This window comes from Eucyclogobius newberryi, unplaced genomic scaffold (assembly GCF_026437365.1).
Source record: "Eucyclogobius newberryi isolate DKJ021-1_F unplaced genomic scaffold, fEucNew1.0.hap1 SCAF_17, whole genome shotgun sequence".
Lineage (NCBI taxonomy): Eukaryota > Metazoa > Chordata > Actinopteri > Gobiiformes > Gobiidae > Eucyclogobius > Eucyclogobius newberryi.
The window spans coordinates 27,660,816-27,680,027 of NW_027315801.1; the positions used below are offsets into that span (position 1 = coordinate 27,660,816).

A 19,212-nucleotide genomic window follows, 5' to 3' on the forward strand; every position below is an offset into this window, starting at 1 on the left:
GAACTATTCCATCATTTTCTCATTCACCTTTCAATGTCAGAGTTATTCAAAAAGCCCAAAGTCTCTTGAAGCACGTGAGCAGAGCCAACCTTGATTCCTTGCACACATTTTTGTTCAAATGTACACTTGACACGAGATGGAAACTAAAGGTAAAATGAACTTGTCACACAATCAGCCATAGAGAAAGAGCCAGAGGACTTTTGTCTCTCGTCGGAAGCATTAGCAGCTCACCAAGGCTACAGAAAGTAAAGACTGCTTTCAGAGTGTCACAACACAAAGAACCATAGAAAACCGCAGTGAACTCGCAGAGAAAAAAATTAAAACTGGAGAAAAGTCACTGAGAACGCGTGTCTGAGTCTGTGCATGAGGATTATTTACACTCTTTTAATGTAAATACTTCAGGATCATTTTCAAGTTACTTTACTTGCATTTAAGATAAACCTCTAGTCTTCCAGCTACGTGAAAATGTTTTGTCTTTATAGCTTTTGACAAACACTAATTATGTATTAACTTATTTATTTATTAACCTTTATGTAACCAGGTAAGAAACCCATTGAGATTGAGTCTTCTTTTACAAGGTTGACCTGGGGCAAACAAAAGACACTTGACATTTTTATTTTTCAATATTTTTCTGTTTACTCTAAAGAGATTTCATGTAGAGACAACCACACTGGCCAAACTACAGACAAAGACGTTTATAAAGACGTGTTTCGCTGAATCCACTTACATCCATAGATTTATATGAATTCAGCTCTTAAGTAGCACCTACACACACCAAACTTTACAATCTTGGAATTAACAAGATTTTGACGGATCGTACAGAAGGATTTTTTTTATATTTAATTCTAAAGTGTATTGTAAACTTGTAAACTAGCATTTTTAGGCCAATTTTCAGTAAGGCTTAATTTACTCTAATAGCAAATAAGATTTCCCCATTTAAAGTTGCTCTGTCCATTCTTCTGATTCATATGCCCCAATGTATGTTTAATTTTGTTATTTTACACATAAAGTTCCTTTTTTAATATGAAAACATAACATGATGGAAAACTTGTAATACTTAGATTAGAATAGATTTTTCCTATTCACCTGCAGTGTCTCATCCATTGTAAGTTATGGTTAATAATATGTACACAGTGTTCATTATTGCACACTGTCTTCAGCAATTAAAGAAATGCAGTGTGTTAACCTGTAACACAGATTATTTAGTGATCTGTTTTACAGGCCTGGAGGGAACATCAAGACAGAGACTTCCTGTTACTGATCAACCATCACCGTGTGTGGCCTGTGAACCCAGGAGAACATTGGAATAAAAGCGAGGCATTCTTGAGATTTTGTCTGATTGTGTTGAAACGTTTGTTGTTTCAGAAAAGTCGCCACCGCTCCCAGTCCCTGTCACGCTTCTGAGAGCAAACCCAAAGTGACGCGCGTCTTACCCCGCTCGTCTTTTCACACAATCAGCAAACCCCTTTTCTTTAAATACACACTTCTACAGTCAAGTTTAGCACAACTGTCATGGCGTCACCACTGCCTCGCCCTGGTCACATCACGCCAAAGTCACTGTAGGCCCTGACCAGACATGTGAACTGAAGAGACCTGTGAAGGAGGGAGGGAGAGAGAGGGAGGGAGAGAGGGGGAGAGAGAGGGAGAGCGAGGGGGGAAACAATAGAGAAAGAGAGATAGAGGGATAGGGAGAGAAAGAGAAAGAGAGTGAATGGGGGGTGATAGAGAGAAAGAGAGATAGAGAGAAAGAGAGAGAGGAAGACAAGAGAGAGAGAGAGAGAGAGAGAGAGAGAGAGAGAGAGAGAGAGAGGGAGAGTTAAGGAAAGAAATATAGAGAGGGAGGGAAACAATAGAGAGAAAGAGACATAGAGGGATAGGGCGAGAAAGAGTGAATGGGGGCGATAGAGAGAAAGAGAGATAGAGAGAAAGAGAGAGGGAGACAAGAGAGAGAGAGAGGGAGAGAGAGTTAAGGAGAGAAATATAGAGAGGGAGGGAAACAATAGAGAGAAAGAGACATAGAGGGATAGGGTGAGAAAGAGAGTGAATGGGGGCGATAGAGAGAAAGAGAGATAGAGGGAAAGAGAGAGAGGGAGACAAGAGAGAGAGAGGGAGGGAGAGTTAAGAAGAGAAATATAGAGAGGGAGGGAAACAATAGAGAGAAAGAGACATAGAGGGAGAGATAGGGAGAGAAAGAGAGCGGATGGGGGCGATAGAGAGAACGAGAGATAGAGGGAAAGAGAGAGAGAGGGAGACAAGAGAGGGAGGAAGAGAGTGAGAGAGAGAGAAATTGGTAGTGATAGATAGATAGATAGATAGAATTTGACTTTATACTCACATTTATTGACAGCTTAAATAGAAGAGAGAGAGAGAGAGAGAGAGAGAGAGAGAGAGAGAGAGAGAGAGAGAGAGAGAGAGAGAGAGAGAGAGAGAGAGAGAGAGTGTGTGTATTGTCCCTCAGAGCCAGTCCTCTGCCTCTTCTTGACCAAGGGGACAATACAAGGTCCTTCTGGATCAAAGACACACACACTGTTTGTCAGACAGGGCCAAGTGCTGTCCTCCATTACACTAGACTGGCATGGTAACAGTGCATTCATGTGTATTGTGGCCAAAGAATTGATTATATGAGGAAAAAAATCAAATAAAAGCGGCACTATAAAGGTGTTTGTCACAAAAGCGCTACTGTAACCTCGATATTCAAATTTTCATACATTCAATATTTCAATATATTGCGCATATCTTTTTTTGTTTGTTGGTGGATTGTAATTATTTCAAGTTATTGATATTACTGGTACCGTATTTTCCGTAGTCTAAGTCGCACCAGCCAAAAAAATGCATAATAGAGAAGAAAAAAACATATAAAATAAGTCGCACTGGAGTACAAGTGTGAAAATAACAAATAATATCACACATAAGTCGCTCCGGAGTAAAAGTATATAAGTATAAATATACATATAAGTCGCACCCCGGCCAAAACTATGAAAAAAGGTGTGACTTATAGTCCAGAAATATGTAAATGAATCTGTGTTCAAACATATCACGCCCTTACAGGTTATTTTTGACATGTGAGTTTTCAGAACTGGGACTGGCACACGATGCACCTGCTGCCCAGTCGGGTCTGAAAGACTCTTATTCACTTTTCCTCACCATCGTGGAGCCATATTTGACACCTCAGCTCACTATTATCGTCTTCAAACTTATAAAGGTCAGTTATTCCCAGAGAAGTTCCCTCGGCTTTCATCCTGGCATTGGCGTTATGGACCAGCAGGGTGGATTCACAAAAAACTGGCCAAGACTGAATGAATGTGTGGCGAACGGAGGAGGGGACGCAGAGTTGAGTAGTTGGTCGCCAAGACTTGGTATTTCTGCTGTCAGGCGTCCCAGTTTAATACCTAAATCCTTATCTCCTAAAAAAATCTTCTTTTCGCATATATTCAGCAGCAACTTGTAGCGTCGCAATAACATATCATACTTCTGCAGCAGGTTGGCAGGTCTACACTAAATGAATTATGTATTATGTTAAGTATTCAAAACAAAGTGAAATAAATGATGCTGCCCCCAAGAAAGAGATATTAAGGGAAATAGTGGTGTTTTATGCTAATATGGAAGACAAATTAAGACAGAAGCAGAATATATTGCTTTTTACTGGTAAGAAGTGAAGGAATTTTGTGAAACTTAGCTTATAAATATAAAATACCCCCCAAAAATACATTATTTTTCCAAACTGTATGAACATTTTTCTGCACATTAATTTGAGTGTGTTTTGGAAAGGGCAAAAGCAGAACATCCAGAGCTGACAGAGGCTGTGCAGGGATTGGACGGAAAGAGAGACGAGCGTCCGGCGGCCAGTATATTTTAAACAGCTTTCCTTCCACTCAACTGGGCATCAGGGCCTTATCCCCGGGTTAATCCCCCGTCCGCCGGAGCTGGCTGTCTTTCCCGGGACAGAAGAATGAGGGTAAGCACTTGACAAGTAGGGACCAAAATAACATCAAACCCATAACTATATCGCACAAGTTTAACAAAGAACTGTCACGATACATCAACTTATCGTTTCATTCGCCATTTATCGTGTGTTCCTCGCGCTTTTTTCTATTGTAGTGAGACACTATTGGTTCTGTAGGGCATCAAAGAAAGAAAGACAGATGGTTCGATATGCATTGTTTTGATCCTACACCGATATCTGATGTATGTCTTACAGTTGTATACGATAACCGCTAAGACCACAAACTTATAGTAAAGTTAAAAAATGTACTTTTCACTGGGAAACTGTGCTCACGAGCTCCAGAAGCTACACGCCTCGCTCATGTAACCTGCATCTGCACATCTCAGCTCAGCCAACACCTTTTAAACTCTCCCTCCTCTCACCTTTTGTTTAAATCATCATTATAAATCATATAAAAAAACAACAAAATATAATTGGGTGTGAATTAGAGACAGGGATGGTTTAAATAATTGTGTGAGATTTATGATTGATACAGAATGATTGGCACTAAGATAGAAAATCTGAATGTTTTGTAGCTCTGAACAAAATAATCTTCCAGTTTAAAGGGGACATACTGTATTATGCTTGACTTTTATGAGCTTTGAATGTTCCCTCATCAATAGTTTACTTACTTCCCCCTATCTCTGCCTCGTACTTCTCTGTACTTCCTTGAGAACGTTCGGACTGGCTCATACGCAGAGTTCTAAACCTCACGTAGCCGTACATTAAAACCACATGAAAAGAATAGAACGGCGCTCCAACACAGTCACAGTTGCTCCGGTGCAAGTCTGAGCCAAGTGCCATGTATTTTTTATCAATATGTGAACATGCAGGATACGTGTAATTGTAATAAGTACATTCTTTTGCGTTATGTCTGTAAAGCTCCACGTAAGGATGGAGGAGCTAATCATCTTGCTCTAAGCGGGTCCACTGTCCATTACCAGTCGACCTGTTACCAAGGTGGAGTAAAGCCTCGTCTCCACTAGCCTTGGTCCTGCCGATCGCTTTTGTTAATGGCGGAAGGGTCCATGGCCCCGGCTCGCAGGGTTCTGCCATGTACAGGCCGATCTCAGCGATTCACACAAAGACGTTTAGTATTTCCATATTTCTGTGGCTTGTTTTATTTCACTTCTCTGCGCCGGGTGCCATGCCTCATAAAACAGGAAACAGCTGATGCTAATGTGCACTAGCTTTGTTTCGCTATTAGTCTATTGGCTCAAGAAATAAAAGTTCTAATCATTGGGAATATGGCGTTTTCTTTTGTTCTCTCTTGTCCAATCGTCTGGCGTCAAACCGCTCTCAAACCTTATTATTAAGATTCAAATGGACTTTTACTGATAAATACATGCTCAAAGTGTTGTTGATGAACATTAGAAAATGGAACAGCACTGTGTAAAATCTGACTTAATATGGAAAACGGATAAGTTTGACGATAATGAACTAAAATGATCACTTGTGTTTCTCTTTCTAAGACTAAACTCTGAAATAGTCACATTTTGATCAAACTAACTGAGCACTACTTGACAAAATACACAAAATAACCACTTTTTACAGAGTTAGACGACTTTCACTAAAGGATGTGCCAAATCGCATTGGCGTTCCAAATTGGGTAACGACACTCTCCGCGGGCCTAAAGCGAGCCAGCCCCCTCCGGAACCCCCGTACCCTTTCCAATCCCTCAAACGGAGCGGTACGGTACGACTTTTGCAGAGTGAAAACACCGCGCACCGGCCCGATCCGTTCGAAAGCGGATCAATTGAAACGCGCCTTAAGAGTGATTGACTTAAGGAAGGATCGCCAAGTCTTACGCAGAATTAGCACTGCTTGCATCCTGTCCTCTTGCTTCTCATTTAATAATCTTCTAGAACTTTCTTACATGCAAATAATACATGCACTCTGAATACACCTTATGACATGTTCCCTTTTGTTGTTGCGGGTAACGTTACTTTTAGCGTGTACTTTAATAGCAACCGTTCTTCTAAACCCAGCAGGTGTTAATCCCCAAAGCGAAATCCAAGCATGGTAAAGCGCATGATCCCAAAGTGACCAGAAAAAGGTGTGACACTAAGATGTATAGAGCTTACCTTACCTCACACATGTACAGAATAAATAAATAAATGACAAACCTTTGCAAATGCGCAGAACCAATATTTGTTTTTACGTCTCGACACAATCCTACACGATCCTCTCAATGCCTTTACGTAACTTGAATACATTTAATTTAAACTTTGTTAAGGGACCCGTATTAAAATTGCACAATTACCCAGCAGCATCTCCTCATTGTCTGAAAGTGAAAGTACATATTTCTGGGCTATCTCGTCTCTCAAAGGCCCCCAAAGTCAGTTACACATCTCCTGAGGTAACTCCCTCACTGACGACCCAGGGCTTAGCCTAAATTCTCTCTCTATTAAAAGCTGTGAAATACAAATAATGAAACATCTCATTATCACGGCAGCCGGAGAAGCCGGAGCGAAAGGCGGCAGAGAGAGAGACGGAGGAGGGCCAGCGTAAGACATTGTAGGCAGGGAAATGTGAGGGTGAGTGTGATATGTAGGAGATGGAATGATTGATGACTAAGATGATATTGATCATTTCACGACTGACGTCATCGCGCAATGTTTGGCCGGGGTGTTTTTGTTGTTGTTTTTTTATAGAAAAGTAAAGTAACATAAATGTCGATATGATTTTTAATGAACTATTCAGATAGTTCCATGAATCAAGTTTATTTGTAGTGAGCATAAAGCAGACATCATTATTGGGTATTTAAGGCAGCTTGTCGAACAAAACATTTTTTTTTTTTCCAAAACAGAATTTAACTCACAAATCTGAAAGTGTTATTCATTATTCCTTTGCTCTTAGGTAAGAGGATGTGTGTAGTTCTTGTGGAGTCATCTCTTTGGCACAGATACAATTGATCATACTTGAATGAGTGTCTCAAAAGAGCTTAGTAATACTAAATACGTCATGATTTACTTAAAGACAATGATTAGTGTTTATTTGTCTTAAATACAAAATGTTGTATCGTGATTATGCAAATATAAGGTAATCAATTCATGCAGGTGTTTAAAATAATTACATAAATACACTGAATACCTAAAAAGAGACTGTCGTCACCATTTACTGGCTTTAAACAGAGGAGAAAATCCTTTAATACCTTTCTTATTCCTCGACTTGCCTTATGTCACTCGGCCATCCTTGTGCAGTTATGTTTTTCAAAGCACCAAATCAGCGCAGTGATGGTAACAATATAGTGCTTTGGCCCGGCTCAAACCCACAGCTAACAGCCTGCCACATCTCTGCTCTGCCTCCTGTGTGCCGAGATAGACCCCGGGCCCCTCATAGAGCCCCACACAAAACCTGTCAGTGCAAAAAGCAACCTGTCACGACCAGGCCAGACACGACTATGCACAAAAGCAGCGCACTCTGGCAACCGCCTGCCCCGAGCTGTTGGACGAGGCGCTAAAACACTTCGCCGAGAAGGAAGGAAGAAGGGTGAAGATTGAAGCGGTTCTGCATTGTATTTGAAAAGTTATGGATTTAAGGGACAATTTATTACTGCAGCAAAAAGTCAAACAAAAATCAAGTCAGTTTGGACCTAATTCAGACTTAAATCTTACTCAAAGCATAATTTAACCACCAAAGTCACGACAGTTTGGAATGTGGACCTTTTTGTATATGATATGATGATAAAAAACAGATCACATTATATAGTCTCTTATGTTGTATTGCAGTTGCCCACGTTGCACCCTTTTAAAGGCTTAGTGAATAAAATAGTGATTGATAATTGTTGTTTGTCCCATGTGTGGTTGAATGACTGGAGGCGGTGAGTCAGTGGCCAGTCGCTCTGGTGCAGAGGCGGGTGTCCACTGTGTGTTTCTCTATGTGTGTTTTTGAAGGGTATAACTCTGTCAAACTGCAAACAGAGACATCTTTTTTTTCAAAATCCTCCCCAGACCGGAGCTGACAATGAGCTCATGCAAAGAGGGAGCATAAAAGGCTTAAGAGTCCAAGTCCAACAGTCGCGCCCTCTCTGCCTCCCCCTGCACCATTATCACACACCGCTTCAGTCACTCGCGATCTGAGGCACAAACACGTAACATGTAACCTAATTCCTAAAACAAACAACACCTCTTAGACAATATGCAGACATTTCAGTGTCAACATCATCATTAACGCAAGGACTGCGCTGACAAACCCTATCTAATGTTGAGCCTACATCTAAATCAGAGATAAACACTGAATGAACAGATTCAAGTCTAAATGAAAGTGCAGAATTACTGTAATAAACCAACATGGCTGTGGTTGACTAGAGAAACGCTCTGTCAAACGATTAGTCAAATAAGAAAAGCATGATGAAAGTTTTCAAATCTTAATCTGACCTCAGCTGCACTTAAAGTACAAGACCAAGAGTTCATGCAAAGGCAACTATTTATACAGACAAGGGACAGGAAACAGTGTTATTTACGCCAACAGGAAGATTAAATACAGTATTAATAACTCCCAAATCTTAAGCTAGCTCACTCAAAGCCTCCTCATTTCTTCCTAAATATATCCTTTCCGTCCAAAAAAAATGATTGGTCGACTATGTACATTTTTGGTCTACAAAACACCATCAACTAACAAATAAAGGCTGACAGAAACAAAAACATAGTAAATAAACATTAATATGGTTTTCCAGGGTTACAACAGGTCTAACTTCTGGAATAACTTAACAGTATCACACATATAAATGCATTAAAATATTTGTGTATGACCAGGTAGAACTCTCAAGGGACAGAAAATATTATATATATATTTCTCATGTGGCAGGCAGCTTTGTCACTTATCGCCGTGATCAAAACAACGCGACAACACAGACTCGTTTTGAAACCAGGTGGAGCAATAAAGACTTGGAAATCAAGGCGAGAGAAATCAAGGAAAAAGGAGAAGAGCAGATTTTATCTAAATATAGAGAGGAGTCGTCAGTGAGGAGACAGTGAAGGGTGTAAAGAGGAGGGAGGGAGAATTTGGGAACAAAAGACATGGTGGTAAAGTAAAAATCGATGGTTTGTTTCAAGGATTAGTGTTCTGTCCTGGTTCGATAGGCCTACACAGCGCCATCAATATGTAGCATCAATAGAGCCGAGCAATGACAGACAGACTACAAAAGGAGATGCTAAAGTTGTAAAAAGTCTGTACTGTTCATCGTTGAAGTAGAAAATGTTACTAAACTCCATTCTATACTTTTGACTGAACAGCTGTGTCTGACACACCTACGTACACATATTTCCAAGCACTTTTCAGTCTAAATCAGCCTAAAAATCAGCCCAAATCAGCCTAAATGACAAACTTAATTTAGACTGATGGTAGGAAGTGGAGAAGAAGTCAAATGAGTACAACTGGAGGCAAAACTGTCCAGAGTGAGTGACCAGAGCAGTCCCTCACCTGTCCCCGCGGTCCCGCCTGTCTGCTCCTCCTTATCTCCTTGTCGGATCTGTCCTCTCCCCTCACAGCCTCTGGGACAGATTGACGTCTGCCTCACCTGTACTGACATCGCTCACAGGCATTTAGGAGCTGCACTGCATTGTTTTGGCACCTTTTCCACAGGTTTAGAGGGAGTTAAGAGAGGACTGACAACTAGTTAAAAGTTCTAATGCATCTAAATAATCGAGGAATTCTGCGCAAATTATATGATGATGATTGTTTTTTTTTGTAATAGTAATAGTTGTAGATGAAGTAGTATTACAATTAGAAATGCAACAACTATTACTGTTACAAAAAGTACAATCATTACTTCACTTATTTATAATATCAACACTATTATTGGACTTTTATATAACAAATATGCTACTGCCACAGCCACAGTTTGCATCTATTAGAACTAATCTACATTTTGTAAATAAATAATAGAAATACTTAAGAATAGGGCTGTGCATGTACATTGTAATCAAGATTGAGATTCAGTCATTTCTAATTGACTATTATCTGCTGGGCTCTTTTTAATCAAGAGGTTCCTTGCCAAACCTGTCAATAAAAGCATATGGTTTGGAGCAGAATCAGACTTTAGAAAAACATATTTTTGTCTTAAATGGCAATGATTTATATTATGCGCAGTGTATACCAAAGCTACACCAAACAAAATGATGCGCCATTTGTATTTGTTTCCAATGAGACAAAATATAATCAAAAAGACAATCGAGATCAATCGATACGAGGCAAAATGTGCGTGACATTTTGCTGGGACCTACTTTGAAATTTTACAGCGCAACATCAAAGCGCCGCACTTTTCAAACCACGACAAAGGCACAAAGGAGTCGAGCTAAAGGCAAGGACAACTGCGGATATTACCATTGCAAAGGCAGAACTCCCACCCTGGAAAACCTCATTTGGTCCAAGTCACACATTCCCACATTGCGGGATGGTGCCAGTATCAGGTGTCCGTCCAAAGTGGCCAAGCACCAATCATCCGCCGCCCCCTTTTGCGAACGCACCGATCGGCACGAGAGAGGTGATATGGAGGGGTGAGAAGAAGAGAGAGGACCGGGGAAAAGCCAAGACAAAGGCAACGCCAACGAGCGAAGAGGCTGTAATGTGAGGAATTTGCAAGGACAGAAATCGGATTCATAAGCAGAGATAAGCGTAAAGGAGACTATACTGAGACCAAAACATGTCGAAACAGGAACACCCTCGTCTGTCTGATTTAGATCTATACCACGTGTAAAGCATGAACTAGCACTATCAGCAAGCGTCAAGCAAAAGGCAAAGAAAGAAAACATCTGACTAAAGCGACACTTGTACAGAATCCGATAAAACAAAACATGTGAAGTTTTACAGATGCAGTACTTTTACATGTAACTTTCCCCTCTGCTTTTCCCTCCTCTCAATGAAGAGGCTGGTTTGCAGAGAAAGTTCTAGAGTGGAGCGTTTGACTTTAACAAGGACAACACAATCACTATTTACACAAAGAGCACAGGGAATTGGTGAACGCATACAAGAATGAAACAATAAATCCTGTTAACTTTAACCGGGACAAATCTGTGCTAAACCAAACTCACATATTCACACAACGTCGCTTTCATTTCACATTTTCAGTTTGACATGGATGGTTTGGGGAGTGATCTCTGAAAAGGGGATGTGAACCGGCTCGCTTCTGTCACGGTTCAGGTTGAGAGTTCATAACTCCAATTTCCTCCTAAATGTATCCACCGACGCATTAGGAACTGCTGTTGTAAGAGCCTAAAAGTCCCCTATAAATCACAACAACCCGTATTTTCACTGGAGGAGTCACCGCTTCACCTGACGGATAAATCTTAAAAGTGCACAATGTCCGATCTGGGAAAAGCCGGATTGGGAACGTCGGATGATGGGGGATGTATAAATATGAGTTAGGGTCAGAAGGAAGGATGAAACCGAGAAAGAGAACAGGGGAAGAATGAGAGAGAGGAAGGGTAAAAATGAGAAATAGAGTAGGGGAGGCCACAGGAGGCACCTGGCCCACTTACAAGAGGAGGGAGGGGGCGAGGGGGGAGGATTAAGGAGGGATGAAAAGACAAGGGAGTGGAGGAGGAGAGGAAGAGCCAGAGCAAGAGGACAAAGAGGCGGAGGTGAGGGGCAAAGGTCAACGGACATAGAGGAACAGTGGACTGGAGATGGGAGGATCTGCTCTATTAATAGTCTTCTCTTTTGGGTCTAATCATGATGGGAGGACTTAAAGTGGCACAGGCAGAGCCTACTCACCAGAAGGTCGGCGGTTCAATCATAGCTACTCTCGATGCCTCCTGCTATTGTGTCCTTAACCACCCTTGTGAATGAATGTGCCGTGATTTGTGGTAGAATAGGTCAGAGTGACTACCTCTGTCTGTCAGTCGACCCCAGGGCAACTGGGCCTAGGTATCAAGTCAAGTCCACAAACGTCAAGGCAACAAAAAGTCTCCATCGAATTATGAACACTTGCTCGAGATCTTCCAAAGCAGTATTCATGAGGCCAGACGTAGGACAGGTGTCCTTCTAGTGAGTCCTGTGTTTGACTCAACGTCTTTCATGGGACAAGCCTGGAACAGCTCCCCAGGGCACATGCAGGGACATCCCAAACAGATGCCCCAGCCAAATAAGCTACTCCTCTCAGATAAAAGATATATGAGCTCAGCTACAGATCAACAAGCTCCTCACAGTCCTGGTACAATGATACAATGGTACAAATGTATGTATCAGTCAGTGTCCAGCCTTATTACTGTACTTCTTTAAAACTATAGCAAACAAGTACAGACTCATCAGCCGTCTTTTATTACCTTCCCTTATATGTCTCACCTGATCAAGACACTGTACAATATACATGATATACAGAGTGTTGCCATAGGCAACATACGTTTGAATCTTTAGAGTGATATATATATATATATATATATATATATATATTTATAGTTATAGTTATAGTTATAGTTATAGTTAGATATATATAGATAGATAGATAGATATATACACATATACATAATTAAGCCATAAACTGAACCTGTCAGTCTAGTTAGTTTCATTGTAAACAGTAGTTAAATGCACTCTTAATGTTCCATACACAGTTTAGTGAAAGCACTACATCTTGCTCAAGATTGAGACTTCAATTAAAAATGTTGTTTTTGCAAAGCTGAGGATGGAGGTGGTACGTGCATCAATGTGTCTTCGTGCTTGTGTGGGCGCCTCCAAATCACGACCAAAAACTCACACTTTACACCACCTCAGTATGAATAATTGTCCACAACAGGCCACCGTAGGTCCACTCTCTCTCCTCCTGCAGAACGCGGCTGCCTGTATACCACTAATATCCCACTAATACCACCCACAGTCCGCGCTTCACCTCACATCAATGAATATTTCATATCCTGATGGCACTTTTAAAGCAAAAACTAATTAGCAAATCCAAGTTGATCTGGCATTAGTCATATCAGCCCAATTAAAAGCCAAGTCCTACTGTACATGTTAATGGCAGCGAAGTGGAATAATTGTATGTTGGACAGGGGGTAGAATATTAAACAGGCCTTGTTAGCAGCACTTTAGCACTCTATGGCTCGATTACTAAAGTCTAAAACACACAGACAAATGCACACCTCAGTGAAGCTAAACTTTTCATTAATGAGAGTGTGGTTATCGGCTCCACGGGGTCAGGTATGGTCAAAGGAGACATGTTTCCAGGGAAAATGGTGGTTTTGTGGCTCTGTGATACAGTTAAACAGTAATGTAAATAGTGGCAGATGCAGAGTGGTGGGAGACAGTGGCCCCCGCGGAGGTCCTGTGTGGTCAGAGAGAACAAAACCTTTCCCTGTCAGTTTGTTCCAGTTTGGACCCAGACAGACAGAGCTCAGACTAAACTGTGCCGCGTGAAAAGGCAACACAATAACAAGAACTCTTTAGGGAGACGTGTCCAGAGTCTTTTTTTCTTGCTCCTCTTCTCTTTCTCTGACATCTATTCCTCATTTCTTCAATAGATTTATTTCCTTTTTCACTATTATCCGTGTCTACTTCTTCATCTCCTGTCTTCTTCCTTCTTCATTTTCTCCTATTTCTTTCCCTGTCTCTTGTCGCCTTCCTTGTCTCATCGCTCCTACTCTTCTTCCTCTCTCCTTTTCTCCCTCCTCTCTCCTTTCTTCTTCTTTCTCAACTTTTTCTCTAACTCCTCTATCCCTCTCGACCTGTCTCCTTCTTTGTCGCATCTCTACCAACTCCGTTCCTTTCTCTTTCCCCGTCTCCTCTCTCCTTCCTCGTCTCCTCTCCCCTCGCCTCCTTCTCTTGCTCCCCTCGTTTTGCTGCCCCTGTCTCCTCTCTCACCTGAGCTTTGATATGGAAATCTCTCACCAGCCAGCGCCTGAGGCTAGTTGACTGTTTCTAAAGATGTATTTGCTCAAAGACGCTCAATTTCTCATCAAATGCTCGCAGTGTGTCTATAAAAGACAGACTCTTTCACTGGGAAAATAACAACTAACAAAAATATTCTTACTGTATGCTTTTAGCCGTGAGCAACAGAAAAAAACGTTTTCTCCAAGACACATAAAGTCCTGATGAATCGGACTTAAAAACGGTGACCTTTCTGGCAGAAGTTCAGAATTACTAACCAACTGTCAACTCACTGTAAGTAGTACCAAGATGTGCCGCAGAAGTGAGAGGGATTCCCAAAATTCCAGACTGGGTTGTGCAAATATTTGTCTTTTCATAAACATTAAAGTTATACGTGAAAAAGACAACATTTTATCAAGTGGTCGTGGGATAAGTTTTATATTACTGTACTCCTCTTATCTTGTCTGGTAAATCAGAGACACTTTTACTTGCTTGTGTTCAAATGACTATTGTTTATTGTCCTGATGTTTTATTATATAAGTACAAAGGTTGACATTCGGTATTATAATGTCTCCTGCAAACATAACAAATAGTCTTCATGGGATCGTAGTACAATACTTCAGAGTTCTGTCAAATGTCAACGCTCCCGGACGTGTTTAGAATGTAAATCTTGGCTGTGTTTAAATTCAATTGTGAATCTAATTGTATAGTTGCAATAGTTTTTACAGAAAAGAAAAAAATGCACCGTGGTATTACTATATTTGATGTGAAACGTATTCCAATACAACATTATGAACCACCAATTCATTCAGATCCCTTCATTTACATTTTGCTTAAATCAGAAGTTATACTGTAGAAACTCACCTATAGACATGAGACAAACTTAATTTCTTAATTTTCTTAATTTTAAATCCCAATATGACGGGAAAAGACATGATGTAATACTATACTTTTTGAATGCTCACAAGGGAATGATTATAATCCACCAACAATATATTACAACTAAAAGGCACCCTAGTAACTTTTTCATCTTCTGTTAACCAAAATTCTAAAAAATAAAAATATGATAATAATTTTTCTAAAACTATAAAAACGTCCTCTGTTCTGCCATTTTGAACATTCATCTCAAACAATCGCACACAAATACTTGCAATAATAGACTAACAGTTCACCTTACAACAAATTCCTCCCGAACAAAGGAACAAAAAGCTTGACATGCTACTGCGCCGGCAAATGAAATATTAACAGTCAGTAAGACGGCGAGCTTAAACTCACCTGCTCCTTGGAGGTGGGTGGGGGTGTCAGATAGATGGACAGGGACCACAGCTGTTGCACCCAACCCCCCAGTGCATCCCTGTAAAGCCCGCGTTGGGATTAGGGAACACCTGTAAGCAACATGGTGCACAATAACACACAGACCTACAAAAGCCTGGAGGGATAAGGGGAAGTAACGGGGAGGGTGGCAGGGAAAGCATCGCAACAGGGTTAAAGGGGAACTACCTTTTTAAAGGAGACTTATTATGACAACCTTTTAACAGTTTTTGAGTCATTCATGCATGTTTAAGTATGTTTTATTCTCCTGAAAGCAAGACAAGGCTCTGAAAAGGTTGTATTCTCGTATCCCCCAACACGCCCGTTGCCCACTGCTTTTTACATAATTTGTTCTCCCAATTGTATTTTTCTTTACCTGTGATACATGTAGGACGAACTGCTTGCCTGCAACAGTGTCCAATCAACCAAAGAAATTCATCTGTGCAACAATTAATCAACTAAATGGAGAGTGGAATTAGCAAAAGCTCTCAAATCTTGATCAAAAGTTGCCCCAAAGTGCACTGACAAGACAACACTGCATATTTGTATGTAAAAGGAGAATAAACGCACTCACAACATTTCACTCACTCTTCAGTTAACTCATTTAATTTCCAAATTTTAGTTTAATTCTATGTTTATATTTTTGAGGCATTAAAGTGTAAAAGCAGAAAAGTCCTGTTTCCAGATGATCAACTGACTCTAAACACTAAACTAAAATTTGGCATTTCACCGTTTTGTGTGTCAATCTGGTAATATTCACAACAGGTAAAAGTAAAAAAATGAAATCCAGAAACAAGTCAAAAGGATGTGGTGTAAACGGTTCATTTTGCAGCGTGTTAGCCAAGCAGGTGTTCCCATTAGCAACTGGTGCTTTCGAAGGGAAATGAGAGAGAGAGAGAGACGGGATGAATGGCCGCCGCAAACTGGGAAATTGTGCGTTTGCCCTGGTTTTTTAACTTGTTCTTCTCCCCACACATAGAGAGAGCGTGGAAGCGGAGTTGTGTTGTTTTGCATAAACAAACTGATGTGAGGGGGTAGAAGTGTACAGCGGCCCTAACCTGCTGCTGCTACCACACAGTGCAGCCCACAGCCAGCACCGGAGCAGCAAACAACGCCTACACGCAAACATGCCAAAGTAGACCAGGACAGGAGGTTAGCTCAAAGACGATATCCACTGACCAGGAAAAAGTTTGTATTTACTGGTTCATACTTACCAACTAAAGTGGTTGTTCTGTGTCAGTAACATGACTTTTAGACCCTTTTAGACCCTTTAAGATAAAAAATAACCACTCATACAAAGCTTATTTTCTATTACATGTACATCAAATCCAGATGACTGTTTTGGGCATTCACAAATGTCTCCATCAATGACAACATAACTGCCTTTTAAGACAAAATCACCTCCAAATAGTTGCTGCAAATGTAAGACCAGACTCGTTTACAATATTTGAAGCGATTTTACATGACAGAATCCCTTTTGATTCCAAAGAAGTGCCATATAACTTTGAGAATTTAAAAGGCAAATTTCACTTCCCTCCATAGAGCCCTTGTTTAATCAACGTTCAAAGCCCCATTCATGAGATATATCACAAGTGGAAAGTGCTTAAAGCTCTCCTGTTTTTTGCGATTGGGCCAAAGCGTATACACCTAATATTTTTTCCATCTCTCGCCCACACACCTCCTCCACTCATCCTTGGAGCAGCTCTGTTCTCCTCCTCACAGATGGAGGAGCCCAATAAGCACAACAAGCTTGTGTCCACTTCGCCTGTTGTAAAGAGTATTAGAAAAAATAGACAATCCCGACCCCCTGACCACCTACAACCCACCACCAGGGGAGACAAGGTGAGGAGCGTTCAAATGACAATGCAACATGGGCTATATTTTTAATCATATTTTTTAACACACTGTGCAAACATCTCAAAATATTGAAAATCATTATGGGTAAGAGTGTGGGCGATATCAACAAAAATGTATACATTAATATTTTTTGGCGAACATTGGCGATATTTTCGATACAGAAAAGTGATCGTGTCTTTGTCTTTGAACATATTAGTGGAGGTTTATTGATCACACAAATGTGAAATGTCCGTCACAAAACTGCAGAAATATTGCCACTCTATAAAAAATAAATACTATAAAAAAATGTACGTGTCTTCCAAACAACAATCACAATGTTACTTAGATTTTGATATAAAACCCCCAAGATATGGGTTCCAATTATTTCAAGAATTATATCTCATAAAATATATGTGTGGTGTTTGTTTTTTAAAATGAGTTAATATTGTGGAATATTTAGATATCTACCAAACTATAGCAAAAGGCATTGGGAAAAAAAAGATTACCGCGAATAATCCCAGAAAATCCAGTTAACAGCACTAGTTTGACCCCTCCACCGTCCATTGTGCATTAGTAGCGAGCTCACTAATAGTATAAAGTCTTTAAGTTCATAAACAATTAAGAGGCTTATGAGGAGGAAGCGTTCATCCAACTCCATCCGGAAAAGTTACGCTTGCTCACGCACAACCCACAATGTTTACGTGTTGTGCAGATCATCGACAGGTAAAAAAGAAGTTGCAGAAAATGAACATGTCTGTGTGTTATTTGGCTGTACCTGGTGATAATCTAAACGGCTGTCTTGTCAGGAGCCACTGCCATGTCAAAAAAACGAAGCACAACATATGTTCTCCACTTTGGTTGAAGCACTTTGAGTGACAGAGGTCAGATGATCAACAGTGGAACAGCAACAATTACCAACCAAACTACGCGTGATGCAAAATCCCCTCTTTGACTCTGAGGGTGGGTGTTGACGCAGCAAAAAATAATAAAAAAATTCCATCTGGAGAAATCCCCTTGTGTTTTAGAGGTGACTCTGTGGGGAAAAGAACCATGCAAGGAGGAGGAGACACGTTCAAGCCTTTGCCCTGCACCTTTCATTTTGAATCCCCACAACACCAGATGATTGCATCACAGAAAAAAGAAGAAAAAAAAAATGACATCCTTTGCAATTGCCTGTCCAAGAAGGAAACTTTGCACAACAGCACAAAGTTTGAACCCCGCACCATAATAATCCCGCTCAATAACACACACACACACACACACACTGCAAACCTCACCATTTCATTCATTCTCCCATCGCTTCCTACTGTGTTTTCCGCGGTCGCATAACACGCGGCGGAGAGTGGCGCTTGTCAACAAACGGCGGTGGCGGCGGCGGCGGCGGCTTCTCGCGGCGTCAAACGGGCGCAACAGACGGCCGCCTGTCACGTACCGGGGCGGGGGGGGACAGGTAGGCGGACTTTTTTTGCTCGCGCGCGCTCGCTCCCCGCACGTCGTCGGGGAGAGCTCTTGACGCTCGCGCCGCGTGTGCCAAACGCGATGTCATCGGCTCTCTGCAGTTTTGAAATACAATTAAAAAGAGCACACACACACACAGACAGACAAGACAGACAGACAGACACATGAACGCGACAGACAGGCCTTTCTTTACAGTACGGCACAAGTGTTGCGCCAAGAGTTGCGCTGTGCCGCGTCTTCTTCTTCTTCGTCTCTTTCCGTGCACACGCCGAAACTAATTGTTGACATGACGCGAGGCGACTACCCCCACCACACACACTCCTCGAAAATAAATAAATAATAAATACATTTTAAAAAGTGCCGGCGTAAATGCGCGTATGAACCTGTCACAGTGGGAACATCACAGATAATAATAATAATACTAAAGGAAGTGAGACGTACCTGTTACCCCATGGGGTCTAGGGTGGGCGCGCGGGGGTCCAACAAGCCGCGTGACAGCAGACGACCAGACACGCGAAAAGCAGGCGTCCCCCCCCCCCCCTCCACACAAAAAAAGAAGAAGAAGAAGCTCGGGGAGAAAAAACAGGTAAAAGTGTCCGTGCTCTCCGCGGCCGCCGTGTGTGCTTCCTTCAAGTCTTATTCCCCTGTTTTCACCCACTCCCCGGCCTCCCCCTTTTCTCCTCTTCTCGCTCTCTCTTTCCCTCCCCTGCTTTTCCGTGTCTTGGTATCAGGAGCCTATACCCCTCCTCCTCCTCCTCCTCCTCTTCCTCCTCTGCGCGCGCGTGTCTCTCTCTCTCTCTCTCTCCCCTTCTCTCGCCAGTGCT

At 41.4% G+C, this 19,212-nt stretch overlaps 1 protein-coding gene across 4 annotated transcripts in view; it reads right to left on the bottom strand.

Moving 5' to 3' along the window:
* Positions 1 to 18,906, bottom strand: part of zbtb46 (zinc finger and BTB domain containing 46) — a 63,080-nt gene extending 44,174 nt beyond the window's left edge. For 2 of the 4 annotated variants that reach the window (XM_072449766.1, XM_072449763.1), the window contains exon 1: positions 18,830 to 18,906. The gene's annotated coding sequence lies outside the window, so the exon portion shown is untranslated. Of the gene's footprint in view, positions 1 to 15,058; positions 15,169 to 18,829 lie in introns of all 4 variants that reach the window. The other 2 variants (XM_072449764.1, XM_072449765.1) reach the window with 2 other exon arrangements.
* Between the last annotated feature and the right edge of the window lie 306 nt (positions 18,907 to 19,212).